We start from the raw sequence: 18,828 nt of genomic DNA on the forward strand, positions 1-18,828 counted from the left end.
TGACTTAATGGTGAGGCATGGAATAATAAAACATGTATCTTTTGTCAGGCTGGATGTTTGAAATATGAGGTGATTTGAGTCATGCTTCTTCAGTAGTGGAATAAAGACAATTAGCATTTGAATGTTGTCAGGAAATACTGGAGTGATGTCAGATTGTTAATAAATTGATTATAGACCAATTGATTATACTGCGTCCATGTGTATAGGCTGCAAGTACGTTGAAATTAAGTTGTTTTAAAGTCATTGAAAAAAACGACCCAAAACAACATTTTCAACTACAAAATAACGTATATTGGGTATAGTCTTATTTTCAACATCTTTCCAATTACATTTTGCTAGGTGGGATAGCCCCAATGTCAAAACACAGTTTTAACATGTCCAAATCAATAACCAATATGCAGGAACAGTTTGGGATATATTGAAAACCTAAACATAAAATGTGCTATATACACAAACATCTGCCACAATAACCAAATTACTTGTATTTTTAAAACAAGCTCCTTGTAAACTGCACAAGCACCAGAAACGCTGTTGTTTTGACAAGTAGCAATAAATCACTGATATCAATTAGGGGGTTAATCAGGTTGTACGTGATGTTGAAACTAACACAACTAAAAAAACACATGGAAATGGGAGATATATTTTACCTCACTGGTTAGAGGACAACCTGCAGAAGACAGTCAGCTACATTTTGGAGTGATGCATTTAAATGTAGGGGTCGTTAAATAAAGGAACGCAACACTTAATTGTCATCACTCATAGATATCATGTGGAAATCAAATGCGCGAGAGGAGGTAGATGAGGTTGCACGTCCTGTTAAAACTAACAGCTCAAAAACCACATGGAATCTGGGAGTAATGTGTACATCCCTGGTTAGAGGACAATTTGTAGAAAACAGCTAGCTACATTTTGAAGTGCTACATTTTGATTCCAGTGGGTCACCAATGCGATAAGTGTAACACAACTATTTTTTTGTTAGTCACTTTTTGTTAAATCACATAAATAGTAACTCTTCCATTTCAGAGCCTGGATTTTCCCCCTGAGGCTAATATCCATATCATGTTGAAATCAATAGAACAGGGGACAAACGTTTAGGGTTCTACATTGTGACATCATGAAAATACTCCTACTACAATGTTAAAACATTCTACATTGTGACATTATTTCATTGATATCATGAAACAACTCCTTCATGTATGTATTTTCTGATGTTTGATCAGATAACTTTTATCAGTGTATCTCTTCCCACATTGAACACAGCTATAATGGTGTGGGGGCTGTGCTTTGGCAAAGTGGGTGGGGTTATATCCTGCCTGTTTGGCCCTGTCCGGGGGTTTCATCGTATGGGGCCACAGTGTCTCCTGACCCCTCGTGTCTCAGCCTCCAGTATTTATGCTGCAGTAGTTTATGTGTCGGGGGGCTAGGGTCAGTCTGTTACATCTGGAGTATTTCTCTTGTCTTATCCGGTGTCTTGTGTGAATTTAAATATGCTCTCTCTAATTCTCTCTTTGTCTCTTTCTCTCTCTCGGAGGACCTGAGCCCTAGGACCATTCCTCAGGACTACCTGGCATGATGACTCCTTGCTGTCCCCAGTCCACCTGGCCGTGCTGCTGCTCCAGTTTCAACTGTTCTGCCTGCGGCTATGGAACCCTAACCTGTTCACCGGACGTGCTACCTGTCCCAGACCTGCTGTTTTCAACTCTCTAGAGACAGCAGGAGCGGTAGAGATACTCTCAAAGATCGGCTATGAAAAAGCCAACTGACACTTACTCTTGAGTTGCTGACTTGTTGCACCCTCGACAACTACTATGATTATTATTATTTGACCATGCTGGTCATTTATGAAGATTTGAACATCTTGGCCATGTTCTGTTATAATCTCCACCCGGCACAGCCAGAAGAGGACTGGCCACCCCTCATAGCCTGGTTCCTCTCTAGGTTTCTTCCTAGGTTTTGGCCTTTCTAGGGAGTTTTTCCTAGCCACCGTGCTTCTACACCTGTATTGCTTGCTGTTTGGGGTTTTAGGCTGGGTTTCTGTACAGCACTTTGAGATATCAGCTGATGTAAGAAGGGCTATATAAATACATTTGATTTGATTTATTCTCCCCTCTTTATTCTCCCCTGATCCTCTTTATTCTCCCCTGATCCTCTTTATTCTCCCCTGTCCTCTTTATTCTCCCCTGATCCTCTTTATTCTCCCCTGTCCTCTTTATTCTCCCCTGATCCTCTTTATTCTCCCCTGTCCTCTTTATTCTCCCCTGATCCTCTTTATTCTCCCCTGTCCTCTTTATTCTCCCCTGATCCTCTTTATTCTCCCCTGAGCCTCTTTATTCTCCCCTGATCAACTTTATTCTCCCCTGTCCTCTTTATTCTCCCCTGATCCTCTTTATTCTCCCCTGACCTTATTTCTAAATTTAGTTAACCTCAAATGAAACAACAGGTTTGGTTTGTCTTTTTAATCATAACATATGGTATTGTCTTGCCTCACAGATATCATGATATACAATAAAGACAGAATGAAGTGATTTATTTTCCATCACTGTGGCTTGTCCAAGATCCAACGTATTCCACATCCAGACACACTCATTTTTCTTCTGACTATAAGGTGATACGGCTATACTGCTATGGAAAACACACTGCATATTATCAGCATCACAGATGATAAAGATTGTAATGATAAGTTTGTATTTACACGTCACCATGTGTTTTCCAAAACAATATATAAACGTGGGCGTCTTTCTGTGGGTTGCTGAAGCCTCTTTTTTTGTGAAAGAGTGCTTCGTTTTACTGTTAATGGCTTTTATACTGTAGAGTATTTTCATTTTTTGAAGTGTCACAACATACCATGGAAGACGTCAGGCCTACCTACACTACGCCATACTTCTCATTTGACCTTTCAGTAAAACAACAACAAGAAGCTTCATTGATGACTGACATTAGGCAAGGTTATCCAAATTACACAACTGGCAGAAATGTCACAACGTTGCAGATTATTAGAACACAGTTGATTGATTTAATTTGGAAAACTGATGTTTTCAGAAGAATGAATCCCGCAACCGATAGTATCTTTGTCAATTACAAAAGCAATGGTGGCTGTCCCGTGGGCTTGACCAAGGAGGGAAAAAAATTAAAATCTGAAAAAGGCCATTGATTTTGTTGTTGAAGGCGAGACTTACAAGAACACTTTATCTGTGGATTGTTCCGTTATTAATTGGTCTAAAACTATCAACCCGTTATCTTATCTACCACCATGACTATAATATTTATTATATCGTCTTATAGCAATTTGAAACCGTTATGACACAAGGCCCGAGTTGAGTCGTTTACACCCAATCTTCCTCAGAGATCAGCCTTTTAATAGCAAATCTCATGTCAATTCAATGTTGTGTTAATTTGTAGTTGACAAAACGTTTTTGTGACGTCAGATCTACTAGTGTTCAACATAAAACATCATTTAATTTAACATTGGGATTAATAATGCATCGTTTACACTCACCTGTGGATATGACAAAATAGCTTACTATCAAATCCACACGGCCGAGTGATTTATCTCAATGTCATAGTTTCATAGATTATAACCTTTATCAAAATATATAGTATGGCTCAGGTTTTCAGACGGTGGCTGAAAACTTGGCCATTTTGTCTTAGAATCAACAGTAGAGGTTTGAAGTAACTAGGCCAACTTGTTGAATATTGTAGTCTTACTATTTCAAACTTTTAATACAATTAATGAGTGGAACAAATTGAATTTTGTACAATTGTTTCAGGTTTTCTTAATGAATACTTTTATCATGTTTAATAATGTATCCACTGAATACTTTTGTGTTTACCTCACAGCTGGTGAGCTATTGTCATGACTTCTGCCGAAGTCGGTCCCTCTCCTTGTTCGGGCGGCGTTCGGCGGTCGACGTCACCGGCCTTCTAGCCACCGCCGATCCACTTTTCATTTTCCATTTGTTTTGTCTTTGTTTTACACACCTGATTTCTCTCCCACAATTACTGTTTCATTATTTAACCCTGTGTTTCCCCATATTTTTTTATGAGTGATTGTTTATCGTATTTTCGGTCTGTCATGGTGTGTGTGTATTTGTTACTTTGTATTTTTGACATTTTGAGTAAAAGTATGTTGATTACTCATATCTGCTGTCCTGCGCCTGACTCTCTACACCAGCTACACACAGGACCCGTTACAGAATCACTCACCTGAAAAATGGAGTCAGCAGGAGCGTGTTCAGCAGCACATGACCATGTTGCAACATCTGGGCACTGTCATGGATCGTGTGCTGCAGACTATGGATCGTTTGGAGAGAGGAGGAGGTTTTTCAGTGCCTCCACCAGCCCCACTACAACAGGTCCCACTGTCCACCCCTCTTTCCCCTGGTCCCAGCGGGATTCGACTCGCACTCGTTTTGTTTTCCCCCTATCCTACAGACTCCCGAGTGAGTATAATGGGACGGCTGCCAGATGCCAGGGTTTTCTACTACAACTGGAGCTCTACCTGGCGACCGTCCACCCAGCTCCTTCGGGGCGTGAGAGTGTGTCTGCCCTCGTCTCCTGACTCTCAGGCAAAGCCCTGGAGTGGGCCAATGCCGTATGGTGTGAGGGAGATGCGGCGTTGGATCATTACGCAGAGTTCACCCGCCGCTTTCGGGCAGTGTTCGACCACCCGCCTGAGGGTCGAGCGGCAGGTGAACGTCTGTTCCACCTGAGGCAGGGGACGAGGAGCGCGCAGGATTTCGCCTTGGACTTCCAGACCCTGGCCGCCAGCGTGGGATGGAACGACAGGGCCCTGATCGATCACTACAGGTGCAGTCTGCACGAGGACGTCCGTCGGGAGTTGGCCTGCCGAGACACCACCCTCACATTGGACCAGCTGATGGACCTGTCCATCCAGATGGATAAGCTGCTGACTGCCCGCGGACGTCCGGATCGGGACCTGTCAGTTCTATCCCCCAGCACCTCCGCACCGACGCCCATGGAGCTGGGAGGTGCTGCACTTAGGGTGACCGGAAGAGGGGCCATTCCCTGCACCATCTGTGGCCGCAGAGGGCACACTGCTGGTCGGTGCTGGAGGGGTTCCTCAGGGAGTCGAGGCAGCAGGCAGGGCACTAACGTGTCACCCCAGGTGAGTCGGCACCAGGCTCACCCAGAGCCCCCTGTTGCTCACATGTATGTGTTTATTTCATTTCCTGACTTTTCCCCGCATTCCCAGCATAAGGCACTAGTAGATTCAGGCGCAGCTGGGAATTTTATTAACCGTTCATTTGCTCATAGTTTAGGGATTCCCCTTGTTCCTGTGGATATGCCTTTCCCTGTGCACGCCCTAGATAGTCGCCCATTAGGGTCAGGGCTGATTAGGGAGGCCACCGCTCCACTTGACATGGTTACGCAGGAGGGTCATGAGGAGAGAATCAGTCTCTTCCTTACTGATTCTCCTGCGTTTCCCGTGGTGCTGGGCTTACCCTGGTTGGCCTATCATGACCCTACTATTTCGTGGCAACAGAGGGCTCTCAAGGGGTGGTCACGAGAGTGCTCAGGGAGGTGTGTGGGGGTTTCCATCGGTGCGACTACGGTGGAAAGTCCAGACCATGTCCCCCACCATGCATATCCCCTCAGAATATGCCGATTTGGCTCTCGCCTTCTGTAAGAAGAGGGCGACTAAATTACCACCTCATTGACGGGAGGATTGTGTGATAAATCTCCTGGTAGACGCAGCACTTCCCAGGAGTCACGTGTATCTGTCACAGGAGGAGACGGTGGCTATGGAAACATATGTCTCCGAATCCCTGGGGCAGGGATACATTCGGCCCTCCACTTCACCTGCCTCCTCAAGTTTATTTTTGGTGAAGAAGAAGGATGGGGTCTGCGCCCCTGTATGGACTATCGAGGGATCAATCAGATCACTGTGAGGTACAGCTACCCACTGCCTCTCATCGCCAGTGCGATCGAGTCAATGCACTGGGCGCGCTTCTTCACAAAATTGGATCTCAGGAGCGCTTACAACCTGGTGCTGATCCGGGAGGGGGACGAGTGGAAGACGGCATTTAGAACCACCTCAGGGCACTATGAGTACCTCGTCATGCCGTACGGGTTGATGAATGCTCCATCAGTCTTCCAGGCCTTTGTTGACGAGATTTTAAAGGGACCTGCACGGGAAAGGTGTAGTGGTGTATATTGATGACATTCTGATATACTCCGCTACACGCGCCGAGCATGTGTCCCTGGTGTGCAGGGTGCTTGGTCGACTATTGGAGCATGACCTGTACGTCAAGGCTGAGAAATGTCTGTTCTTCCAACAGTCTGTCTCCTTCTTAGGGTACCGCATTTCCACGTCAGGGGTGGAGTTGGAGAGTGACCGCATTTCAGCCGTGTGTAATTCGCCGACTCCCACCACGGTAAAGGAAGTGCAGCGGTTTCTGGGGTTTGCCAACTACTGCTGGAGGTTTATCTGTGGGTTTGGTCAGGTAGCAGCTCCGATTACCTCACTGCTGAAGGGAGGACCGGTGCAGCTGCAGTGGTCGGCTGAGGCGGACAGGGCTTTTGGTCACCTGAAGGCTCTGTTTACCTCGGCTCCCTTGCTGGCTCATCCGGATCCCTCTTTAGCGTTCATAGTGGAGGTGGACGCGTCTGAGGCTGGGATAGGAGCCGTGCTCTCTCAGCGCTCGGGCACGCCACCAAAGCTCTGCCCCTGTGCCTTCTTTTCGAAGAAGCTCAGCCCGGCGGAGCGAAACTATGATGTGGGGATACCAGGAGGTGTTGGCTGTTGTCAAGGCTCTGAAGGCGTGGAGACATTGGCTTGAGGGGGCTAATCACCCTTTTCTCATCTAGACTGACCACCGCAATCTGGAGTACATCCGGGCGGCGAGGAGACTGAACCCTCGCCAGGCAAGGTGGGCTATGTTCTTTACCCGTTTTGTTTTCCCCCTATCCTACAGACCAGGTTCCCAGAACGCTAAGGCAGACGCACTATCCCGGATGTATGACACAGAGGAGCGGTCCATGGATCACACTCCCATACTTCCGGCCTCCTGCCTGGTGGCACCGGTGGAGTGGGAGCTGGACGCGGACATCGAGCGGGCGCTACGCACAGAGCCCACTCCCCCCCAGTGTCCAGCTGGGTGCCTGTACGTTCCGTCTGCTGTCCGCGACCGTTTGATCTATTGGGCCCACACGTCACCCTCCTCTGGTCATCCTGGCATCGGGCGGACGATGCGTTGCCTTAGTAGGAAGTACTGGTGGCCACCTTGGCCAAGGACGTGAGGGTTTATGTTTCCTCCTGCTCGGTGTGCGCCCAGTGCAAGGCTCCCAGGCACCTGCCCAGAGGGAAATTACAACCCCTACCCGTTCCACAACGGCTGTGGTTGCACCTATCGGTGGACTTCCTGATGGATCTTCCTCCCTCACAGGGCAACACCACGATCCTGGTCGTTGTGGATCGGTTTTCTAAGTCCTGCCGTCTCCTCCCTTTGCCCGGTCTCCCTATGGCCCTACAGACTGCAGAGGCCCTGTTCACTCATGTCTTCCGGCACTACGGGGTGCCTGAGAACATAGTCTCTGATCGAGGTCCCCAGTTCACGTCCAGGGTCTGGAGAGCGTTCATGGAACGTTTGGGGGTCTCGGTCAGCCTCACCTCAGGTTTTCACCCCGAGAGTAAAGGGCAGGTGGAGAGAGTAAACCAGGATGTGGGTAGGTTTCTGCGGTCATATTACCAGGACCGGCCGGGGGAGTGGGCGGCGTTCATCCCCTGGGCAGAGATGGCCCAAAACTCACTCCGCCACTCCCCCACTAACCTCTCTCCTTTCCAGTGTGTACTGGGGTATCAGCCGGTTCTGGCACTGTGGCATCAGAGCCAGATCGAAGCTCCTGCGGTGGTCGAATGGTTCAAGCGCTCGGAGGAGACCTGGGACGCCGCCCATGTGCACCTACAACGGGCCGTGAGGTGGAGTAATAGACTCAAACACTATTGTGAAGGTGTCAGGTTTCACAGTAGACCTGTGGGGGATTGTGTGAGTGTGGAGACCTCTCCCCCAGTCACTCTTCTGATTTATTGCCCTGGTTACCTGGAGAGAGCCACAAAAGCCAGTTGTTTTTCTGTAGTTCAATAGTAATATCCTCTAAAACTATCTGATGACAAACAAACTTTGCTGCCCTGTTTCCAATTGTCCACAAGGCTAGGAGAACCTATTCAAGTAAGTAAGTAAATAGATTTTGAAAATGTAAAAATAACGATGTATTATTAGCTAACTAGCTAATGTGCAGGCTAACTCAAATGAGCTGCTAAATGAGCTAGCTAGCTATCTAACCACCTTCATATTCTGTATAGATAGATAGGTAGCTAGCTAAGTGAATTAAAAATCACCAGCTACCTAACTTCATATCAGCTAGCTATCTTGATGTATTTATCACTGTAAAAATCTAAATCCAAATGCATTTGTAGGTAGCTAGCTAACAGCCATGGAGGAGGTTGAAAGGATAGCAGCCCACACTGTCAGTGAGAGAGGAGGTTATTCTGGATAGGGCAGGTACTTTTGTGTAGTTCCTGTCCCTAGAAGTGAGGACGGAGATAATAGTAACATAATATTCAGTGTGGTGTAATTTGACTATAATGAAGTCTGTTTCTTGTGAGGTTTTTTGTCCTCAGATAAAGAGCGCTATGAAAGCCAGTCTTCATATGAAGAGGTCCCAATGAAGAGCAGTGGTTCTCAGTCCTGGGGACTCAGAGGGGCACATTTTGGTTTTTGCCTTCACACTGCACAGCTGATTCAAATGATCAACTCATTATCAAGCTTCAGGTGGTATTTATGTATTCATTTGTGATGCCATCTTTGATATGATCCTGTTATTGTCACATGCTACACATGTACATATGTGTGCCCATGAATTTATCAATCCAATGTCATCATTTGTTATCAGGGATATTATACTTTAGTAATCCACAATGACCTGGTGATGTAACAGTCTAATAATTACATTGTCTTCCATATTCCTACAGAGACCTTGTAACTGGAGATTCCTTCAAAACGATTGCCTACAGTTAACGTGTAGGGCACTGCAAGGTTGGGTGACCAGGGTCATCTGGGACTGCCTCCTGGAGCAATTCAGGTGTGTGAAGGCTACCTGGGTCCTGTGTAACTTCATGAGGATGGACACGAGGGGATCTGCAGCTCGCCGCCGTCTGCCAGAGGAGAAGTCTGCTGCTCTGCAGGATGTTTCAAGGATGGGGTCCAACAACGCAGCAAGAGAGGCAATCCGTGTGCAGGAGATCTTCACCTCCTACTTCTTCAAAGAGGGTGCTGTTCCCTGGCAACACCATAGACTACACTATGCACAACCAAAGGCTCTTTTAAGAGCCATTCACATTGCAGTAAGAGTATTCTTTCATTTACTTAGCTATGTCAACTGCAGTTATTCAATTCACAGTTTCTCTCCCTTTGATTTCTACTTCTCATGTGAGGGTGCTGTTTAGGTAAGGGTGTGATGTCTGTGCAAAAACAAAACAGGCTATTTTAAATCACCCATATTGAAAAAAATGTAGAACAATTAGACACCCTATAACCCACACCTACACACTTGTATCTATCTGATTGATGGATTGTGTTGTGCAGTAAGCGGGCTCAGGTGTATAACTGTGGCTCCTTCCACCTTCAAAGAATAGGCAAAAGGACCAACCATGGAGAATAGTAAGACACTTTATTAGTTCTATAACTACGCTATATTGTTTGTCCTTGTGGGTCTGTTAATGTTTTTCAGCATAAAGTACTCTGCAGCCACTTAGTGTGGTGTAGACACCAGGTGAGGCCACACCACACTGACAGGTCACTTGGTCAGGTCAACAGGAAGTATTATTAAAGAGATGCTTTACATTGAAATAAAGATAGAGATGCAGTAGTCCCAGAGTTAATGATCCCAGGTCAGTTTATATTATACAGGAAGTATTATTAAAGAGATGCTTTACATTGAAATACAGACAGAGATGCAGTAGTCCCAGAGTTAATGATCCAAGGTCAGTTTTGCATTTCACCTCCTGATTGATGACTAACAATGTTAGAATAAAAAATAAAAACAAGGTTTAAACATGCTCTCTCTCTCCATCTGTCTCTTATCTGCAGGTATATTTTGATGTGAGAGGATGCCAACCCCCAGTCCCATCATCGCCACCTCACCTGCTTTTAAGAACCTTTGGGCCGACGATAGACACTATTATGTAATTGTGATGAACTGAGAGAATATTTATGTAGCACTGTGATTCATTAATCATGTGCTGCCTTCCCTGCTCCTATGTGCTTACCTCTTTCCCTTTCTATCTTTTACACCTCTCTCACCACCTCCTCTTTCTTCCTCTGTTTTTATAATGCACAACAGATGTGCATTGAAGTACAGATTGAAACTTGTATTTATAACACTTGGATAATGAGCTTTTCAATAAAGTGTTTCACATTCTCTACTGGTTGAAATGAAGTGTAATGTGATTAAATACTCCACCTATCCTGTGTTTATCAGATCAATGCAGATGAAGGGCATTAGATGTTGAGATTAACCAGTGTTAGAGTATTTACATGATGCATAGGAAGTGTAGTGTTCTGTTTTTTAACATTATATTTCTGTATATATGAATTAACTAGTTAAATCCTGTTTCTAGTCTATTAGTTACAATGTGTAACCATTGATGTCCCAGGACCAAGATTGGTAAACACTGTTGAAGTGTATAATTGTAATACATACATGCAGACACAGCGTCATTCAAAGACTGTAATTTTACACTCCTGGTATTGGATATGACTGAAAAATAATCTCAAAGACATTCATACCTAAACTGCACCTTTATTTGCCAAGGTAGAGTACAGTGGGGGAAAAAAGTATTTGATCCCCTGCTGATTTTGTACGTTTGCCCACTGATAAAGAAAGGATCATTCTATAATTTTAATGGTAGGTTTATTTGAACAGTGAGAGACAGAATAACAACAAATACATTTCTTTGTAAGTGGGCAAACGTACAAAATCAGCAGGGGATCAAATACTTTTCTCCCCCACTGTACATGATCAGTGAATATATTAAATGTACAGGCTACAATGTGTGGATCTCATGCATGGTAATAACTACATGTATATATGACTTGCATCCTTGGCACAACATGATATTATATTCTACTCAGTCCATAGGCTTCATTAATGTCATTCAGGGTATTTTGAAGTTGATACAACTGGCTATGATAGCTGAGGTTCATAGCTAGGTTCTGAACTAATATGTATACCAAACGTTTGGGTCCATACACAGATCGGCTAGATAGCTAGCTACACATCCATAGGCATACAGGTATTATAATCATCCATTGCACAATAAGCAAGAACATAGCTAGCTACGTTATTTCATCTATCTGCATGGCAAATATCAGCAAGGCAAGCTTACAAAATTGTACATTTAATTTGCAGTAAACTCTTCAACTAGCTAGATTCTATACATCCACTATTTCACAAAACGACAGCCTGGTTTGCTGGTTATTTCTGGAGTCCCTAAAACAACCAGAATGACAATTTCATACTCATGTCACAACAGCCATAAAGCTAGCCAGTTAGCTGGCTAATGTTAGCTAGTCAGCTAGCTGGCTAATGTTAGCTAGTCAGCAAGCTGGCTAATGTTAGCTAGTCAGCTAGCTGGTTAATGTTAGCAAGTCAGCTAGCTGGCTAATGTTAGCTAGTCTGCTAGCTGGCTATTGTTAGCTAGCTGGTTAATGTTAGCTAGTCAGCAAATTGGTTAATGTTAGCTAGTCAGCTAGCTGGTTAATGTCAGCTAGTCAGCCAGCTGGTTAATGTTAGCTAGCCAGCCAGCTGGTTAATGTTAGCTAGTCAGCTAGCTTGCTAATGTTAGCTAGTCAGCTAGCTTGCTAAATCGCGATTTTCGTAAATGAACTTTACGATTAAAAAAATGCTTAATCGTTTGTCTCTAGATTAACTAACATTCCTGTCAACTGTACATGTTTCTGCATGATTCATTATGACGTTATCATCCCTTACATTTACTTCCATCCTAGTATTCTGTCCGCCATCTTTTATGCAGTTCAGTTCTGTGTAGGGGTACCCCTCTCTCCTATTATTTCTGTCCGCCATCTTTGCTGAAGAAAGTCTATCAGTCACTAGTGCAGCCGCAGCCTCCCCCGGTCCTAGTGCCGGCCCTGTAAGAAGTTTAAGATGCGAATGAACGGTTGACGAAAAAAAGAAATCACAGAAAATATATATTGACTGATACTGATTTATTTAAGGGGGGCTAATTAATATTTTAGGCCTAGCGACGTCCCTGATTCCTACCCTTTAACTTTTTGTCTGAGAATTAAATGTACATTTTATTCATCTGCGTTACCCACTCCAGTCAGCAGATGGCGGTCTGGGAATTTAAGGCGATGCTGTTAGTGTGACGTAGTGGACGGAACGCTTCTTTCAACAGTAGCAACTGTTCGTCAGCCACCTCGGTAGCTTGCTAGCCAAAATAGCCTAACCAATAAAGCTCTTTAGACGCTCTCGTGTATATTAGCAACTGTGTTTTAAAACCACTTCTGTCGTCTAGTTAGTTATCAGATTTAATTTCATATTTACGGTGTTGTTGTTATTAGTCAGCTAGCGGGCTGGTTAAGTTAGCATAGCTAGCTAACATACCCGACCATGCGGTTACTAAGCTACTCTCCTCCTTCTAAAGAAGAGGACATCACAGTAAAACAAGAAGTAGAGGGTGAGGCTGTTACTGTGAAAGAAGAAAAGGACACGTTCAGAGTGAAAGGGGAGGAGGATGTTACAGTAAAAGGAGAGGAGGATGCAGTTTATGGAGTGAAAGATGAGGAGGAGGAGATGACTGTTACATCGATAAAAGAGGAAGAGGAGGAGGAAACTGGATATCTGGGCCCGATTTCCCAAACGCATCTTAAGGCATCCAACGGTGAACTTAGCCGTGAGATGGTTTTGAGAAACCGTTCCCTGATTAACACTAGTAAGTACTGCCTTAAAAAACAGAGGCACAAACTCTGTAGTTGTTGAACTGATGTTTGGTGTTAAAGCGGAAATCTGCAATTGCTACATCCATATTGTGACTTTAAAATTATTTATTTATAGCCATTGATTCTTGAAGAATATAACACATGCCTCATGAGCTTAGTTCAACTGTTGTACCCCATCAGAACCCCAAATAAGCTTTTTTTTCTCCAATGTTTAGAAACAATGTAAATCAACACTGTATAGCCTCAATATGGTTAAAACTATAATGTTGATATCATCGATGGTCATGGTCAGTCCTTGCATCCATAGGTCTGTCTGTAGTTACATTTCTCCAACCCCATAATCATCTTATTACCAAAACAGTGGTGGGATGACAGATGTGTTATTGTTTGAACTGCAGATTGCTGGGTTGTGTGGGTTTTTTAAACAGCAACAAAATGGCTGCCCAGAGACTTGGTTTGGTAAACAGCTGAGGGATGGGGGCTGGAGAAGTGTAACCACTCTCAAATTCATAGAGAAAGCTATTGTAGCAACCGTAACTCAACACCTAGTGTCCTCTTCAAGAAGTTCAGACATCTTGGCATAACAGTTATAAGGTGTTGGCTTGACAGTCGCTGGACCCAGGTTTGAGTTAGACTCAGGGCAACCCCTTAAATTCACTACACTATGAATACAAAGACTGGCCATCCATGATGTCATAATGATTGTTTACCCAGGTTTCTAGGATATATAGTATATTCTATAATTCATCCATGATGTCAAAATGATAGTTTAACCAGGTTTCTAGGCTATATAGTATATTCTATAACTGCCAGTGTAGATTTCCTGTGGGGGCAAATTATTAGAGCTGTTGATAAGTCATTGTATTCAGCCAATTTTTTTTTTTCATGCCCTTACATTAAAGGCAAGACATACCTAGATTCAATTACATTCATGAATTGGTTTGAAACCTTTGTTTTAAACCCTTCTCAAAGTTGGTGTCTTGACAGATTTGTAAAAAATGGTTTGTCATGAAACACAATTTTTATTTTTATTTAAATGTAACCTTTATTTAACTTGGCAAGTCAGTTAAGAACAAATTCTTATTTACAATGACTGCCCACCCCGGACGACGCTGGGCCATTGTGCGCCGCCCTATAGGGACTCCCAATCACGGCCGGTTGTGATACAGCCTGGATTTGAACCAGGGTGTCTGTAGTGACATCTCAAGCACTGAGATGCAGTGCCCGCTGCGCCGCTCGGGAGCCCCAAAATCATATTCTAGTGCTGTCCCCAACTAAAATACATCTTGGCCAACCAAGAGTCATCTGTTCTTTCTACCAATCACCCCATGTGTTTAAAAAAAAAATCTCTATGTACTGAACTTGTCTGATGCTTTAAGCACACTGTTTGATTAAATAAATAAGACGCACAAATGACTAGAGGGAGCCAGTCATCAACATAACCTTTTTACATTTTTATTTTATTTGGCAAGTCAGTTAAGAACAAATTCTTATTTTCAGTGACGGCCTAGGAACAGGCCGCCTTGTTCAGGGGCAGAATGACAGATTTGTACCTTGTCAGCTCACCTTTTGGTTACTAGTCCAGCGCTCTAACCACTAGGCTGCGCTGCCGCCCCAACCTCACCAGAAGAACCCCCCCCCCCCCCCCACTGCTGGACTTCGTAAATTCTGCAAAACCCAGGAGTTTTTCTCCTGCACTGCGTATGAGAGAATGGCTTACGATACGCCTAGTGCTCTGTCAAATTGAACAGGCCCTTAGCGCTACAGAATTACCAGGCTATGCATTGGAAGAGGTTTTGGGGGGGTCGCCATGATTTACAAGCCATCAGGATCTCTTCCATGGCTTATAGCCCCGACTCCAAAGTGACAATTTTAGCATGTGAACAATTTGATAGTACAAATGCGACGAAGTCTGTCAGTTCATATTTATTTTCCAAAGCCTGCAAGGATGTGAATTATTTTATGCCTGTGTTTAGCTTTAAATGGAGGGATTACCCTATATTTATAACCCTGATGAATAAGCTGGACAATCTTTTCCAAAATCGTGAACAATTACGACGATAGCCGCTTCTATCCTTAAGACACACGGGCAAGTGTCTACAGGCCAGACGTAGGATCTATCCCTGGGGTGAAAACTTACCGAGTCTTGACGCTGGGGAATTGGACACAGACAGCGGGTGGGGTTCAGTGACAACCCTATAGACGGGCCTGTTATCCGTAAGAAAGGAACATCATTTTTTTTTAATGTATTAATTATTCAGAGGTCTGTACTAAATATTACTAATTAAATGAATGTTTTTAAAGCTGCCCCTTAACGAACGGGAATCTGTCATTTCTTCAAACGTTGTTTATACATAAAAAACATTAATGCGTGTTACAATATTGCACAAGCTGTTTTTAAAAAGGTCTGTACTAAATATTATGAATTAAATAAAATGGTTTTAAAGCTGTATCTCACCTTTAACGTAGGGACTATGCATTTTCGAGCCATCCCCCGGCAGGGCCCTGAGAGAAAAGGATTCCGTAATGACGTGTGTGCGCGCGCAGGGGGTGTGTGCGTGTGAGGGAGGGTAATTGTGTGTGTGTGTTTCAAAACAAAAAGGGGGGGGTGTCTCTGCATGGGGGGCTTTTGAAACCAGAAAAGGTGTGTGTAAGTTTGTTTAGGATTGCCGGCATCTCTTCAATTGGTCTAGACACTTTCCATTTTATTACCCCCCCAAGCCCTTTCAAATACGTATTTATCTCACCCACATGTGGGGGCTAAAAAAGTGAAAAGGCCCAGGCATAAGATATCATGTCTAGACGACCTCCTAAGGGTTTAAAACATGTTATTTTCTAATCAGCGCATATACTAAAGGTCCCCCACCCCGGGATATAAATTTACAACGGACACCCCTAAGCTGTGCTATGAAGCATAAATGCAATATCGACAGACCGAATATGTCGAGACACCTGCCTGTGGTTTTTGGGTCTCTAGACATTCGGGAGTACATTATATGACCCTTTTATGCATACAGGATATCGCCCGAAAAAACTGCACCCCCAGCTCTGTAAACTCATTGCATAATATATCTCTCGTTAGAGTACGAAAGGCTAAAGCGCAACATCAGACCAATAGCCAGAAGAGTTATCCGCCCAGAACAGCTAAAAGATCCTCGATGAATCCGTCCTAATGGAGCTTTCTGAAGGTGAGTTAGTGAAAATAATATATTAGATATGTAGGTTAGATTTTTTCAGGGAATTGTTTGACATACATTTTTAGGCAATTATCAATATAATGTGTTACATAGTGTGCAGCTGTGATAACTTTATGTAATTGTTTGGATATAAAACCGGTGTGATATGGTTTGTTAAACGGGGGACAATGATTTTTTTTTTAGGTAATATGTCAAATGCACGTATTATTATAAGTTAGTGAATATATTTGGTATAAATACCTGTTAATATTATCTAACGTCTGTATGATACCCAGAGGCTACCTGGGCATAATTGCTTGGGAACCGACAGCGTTAGACGGGGATTCTCAGAATCAAACTGCGCCCGGTCCTTTATGTAGCCCTTCACCATCACACTATTTTCGACGTAAGTCCAAAAATAAAATCCATAATAATATTTATACATTAAAAAACAAAAAGTGGGCACCCTGTTTTAAAATCTATTTTTGTGATTACAGCGGACAGCCAACAAACAGGAGTACATGATGCATTAGGGACTCTGAACAACTTCGGAGGAGCAGATGAAAGAGATGCTATTCTACGGTTTTGTACTAACGGCCTTACCCTAACTCCAAACACCAGCCAACAGCCCAGAACCGCGGAATACCGAGCAGCTAATAGATCATCTGTGAATCCATCCTCATGGAACTTTTTTGAAGGGGAGGTGAATATTCAGTGTGATGTTTGTATATAGAAAAATATTATTTAAGAATGATAGGTATTATTCTTGGCATTTACATGTATGTTTAAATTTTTTTAAGGCTATTTAAGCATTGAACCATCGTTTTTTTATTCATACAGTTTGTAAACAGTAGCTTCTGCCCTCTTAGGGTCTATCTGACCCGCTTATTATATCAAACCTCTCAGACTAGAAAGTATGATTAAAAAGTATGATTAAAAAGTATGATTAGAAACTATGACAACTATGTTCAAACTGTGATTAGAAACAACAATTTGAAACTACGACAAACTATGATAATAAACTATGAACAACTATGAAGCCAGGGGTGTGTGTGTGTGTGTGATGATCTATTATTTAAGTGTGTAATATTACTCTCTCTCTCTCTCAATGTATACCCTTTCACTCAATGTATACCAAGTAGCAAATATTTAACAACGTTTCAACATTCGGTATTGCAACATTTATGAAAGACAATGACATACAATTTTAGGCAATTATCAATATAATGTGTTACATAGTGTGCAGCTGTGATAACTTTATGTAATATATTCTCTCTCTCTCCCATTTATTTATATATATATATATGACATTGACTCCTGAGTGTTGAACTTATGCCCACTCTACAGCCACCCAGGGTTGTTATATGACCCTGAGGGTCATCTACGAACATTGGAACATCTTGAAAAACAATAAGGGGTACATGTACTCTTAAGTGTCCACTCAGAGCATGGTACCTCTATCATTTTGTTCCTAGGTTTATGACTTATAGTGAGTGTTTCCAAGAGGCTGTGCTGAGGCTAGTGTTAGCTAGCTACATAGTTGCCTTTGTATCATGATAAGGTGTAGTACTGAAACTATCGAGGTTACCTAGCCAGCTACACTTTCAAACAAAGTCAACAACGCAGCCACTGCTAGCTAGCCTACTTCACCAGCCAGCAGTACTGTATCATTTTAGTCAATAAGATTTTTGCAACGTAAGCTTAACTTTCTGAACATTCGAGACGTGTAGTCCACTTGTCATTCCAATCTCCTTTGCATTAGCGTAGCCTCTTCTGTAGCCTGTCAACTATGTGTCTGTCTATCCCTGTTCTCTCCCCTCTGCACAGGCCACACAAACGCTTCACACCGCGTGGCCGCTGCCACTCTAACCTGGTGGTCCCAGCGCGCACGACCCACGTGGAGTTCCAGGTCTCCGGCAGCCTCTGGAACTGCCGGTCTGCGGCCAGCAAGGCAGAGTTCATCTCAGCCTATGCTACCCTCCAGTCCCTCGACTTCTTGGCGCTGACGGAAACATGGATTACCACAGATAACACTGCTACTCCTACTGCTCTCTCCTCGTCTGCCCACGTGTTCTCGCATACCCCGAGAGCATCTGGCCAGCGGGGTGGTGGCACTGGAATCCTCATCTCTCCCAAGTGGACATTCTCTCTTTCTCCCCTGACCCATCTGTCTATCGCCTCCTCTGAATTCCATGCTGTCACAGTTACCAGCCCTTTCAAGCTTAACATCCTTATCATTTATCGCCCTCCAGGTTCCCTTGGAGAGTTCATCAATGAGCTTGAAGCCTTGATAAGTTCCTTTCCTGAGGATGGCTCACCTCTCACAGTTCTGGGTGACTTTAACCTCCCCACGTCTACCTTTGACTCATTCCTCTCTGCCTCCTTTCCACTCCTCTCCTCTTTTGACCTCACCCTCTCAACTCCCCCCCCCTACTCACAAGGCAGGCAATACGCTTGACCTCATCTTTACTAGATGCTGTTCTTCCACTAATCTCATTGCAACTCCCCTCCAAGTCTCCGACCACTACCTTGTATCCTTTTCCCTCTCGCTCTCATCCAACACTTCTCACTCTGCCCCTACTCGGATGGTATTGCGCTGTCGCAACCGTCGCTCTCTCTCTCCCGCTACTCTCTCCTCTTCCATCTTATCATCTCTTCCCTCTGCTCAA

General features: G+C 43.8%; 1 long non-coding RNA gene across 1 annotated transcript; it reads left to right on the forward strand.

The window, feature by feature from the left end:
- The first annotated feature begins 12,866 nt into the window (after nucleotides 1–12,866).
- On the forward strand, nucleotides 12,867–17,198 carry LOC123732558 (uncharacterized). Its single transcript, XR_006763228.1, has 4 exons — nucleotides 12,867–12,976; nucleotides 16,066–16,171; nucleotides 16,456–16,565; nucleotides 16,657–17,198. It is a non-coding gene; the product is annotated as an uncharacterized lncRNA (long non-coding RNA).
- The last annotated feature ends 1,630 nt before the right edge of the window (nucleotides 17,199–18,828 follow it).

Source organism: Salmo salar, chromosome ssa02, assembly GCF_905237065.1.
Source record: "Salmo salar chromosome ssa02, Ssal_v3.1, whole genome shotgun sequence".
Classification (NCBI taxonomy): Eukaryota; Metazoa; Chordata; class Actinopteri; order Salmoniformes; family Salmonidae; genus Salmo; species Salmo salar.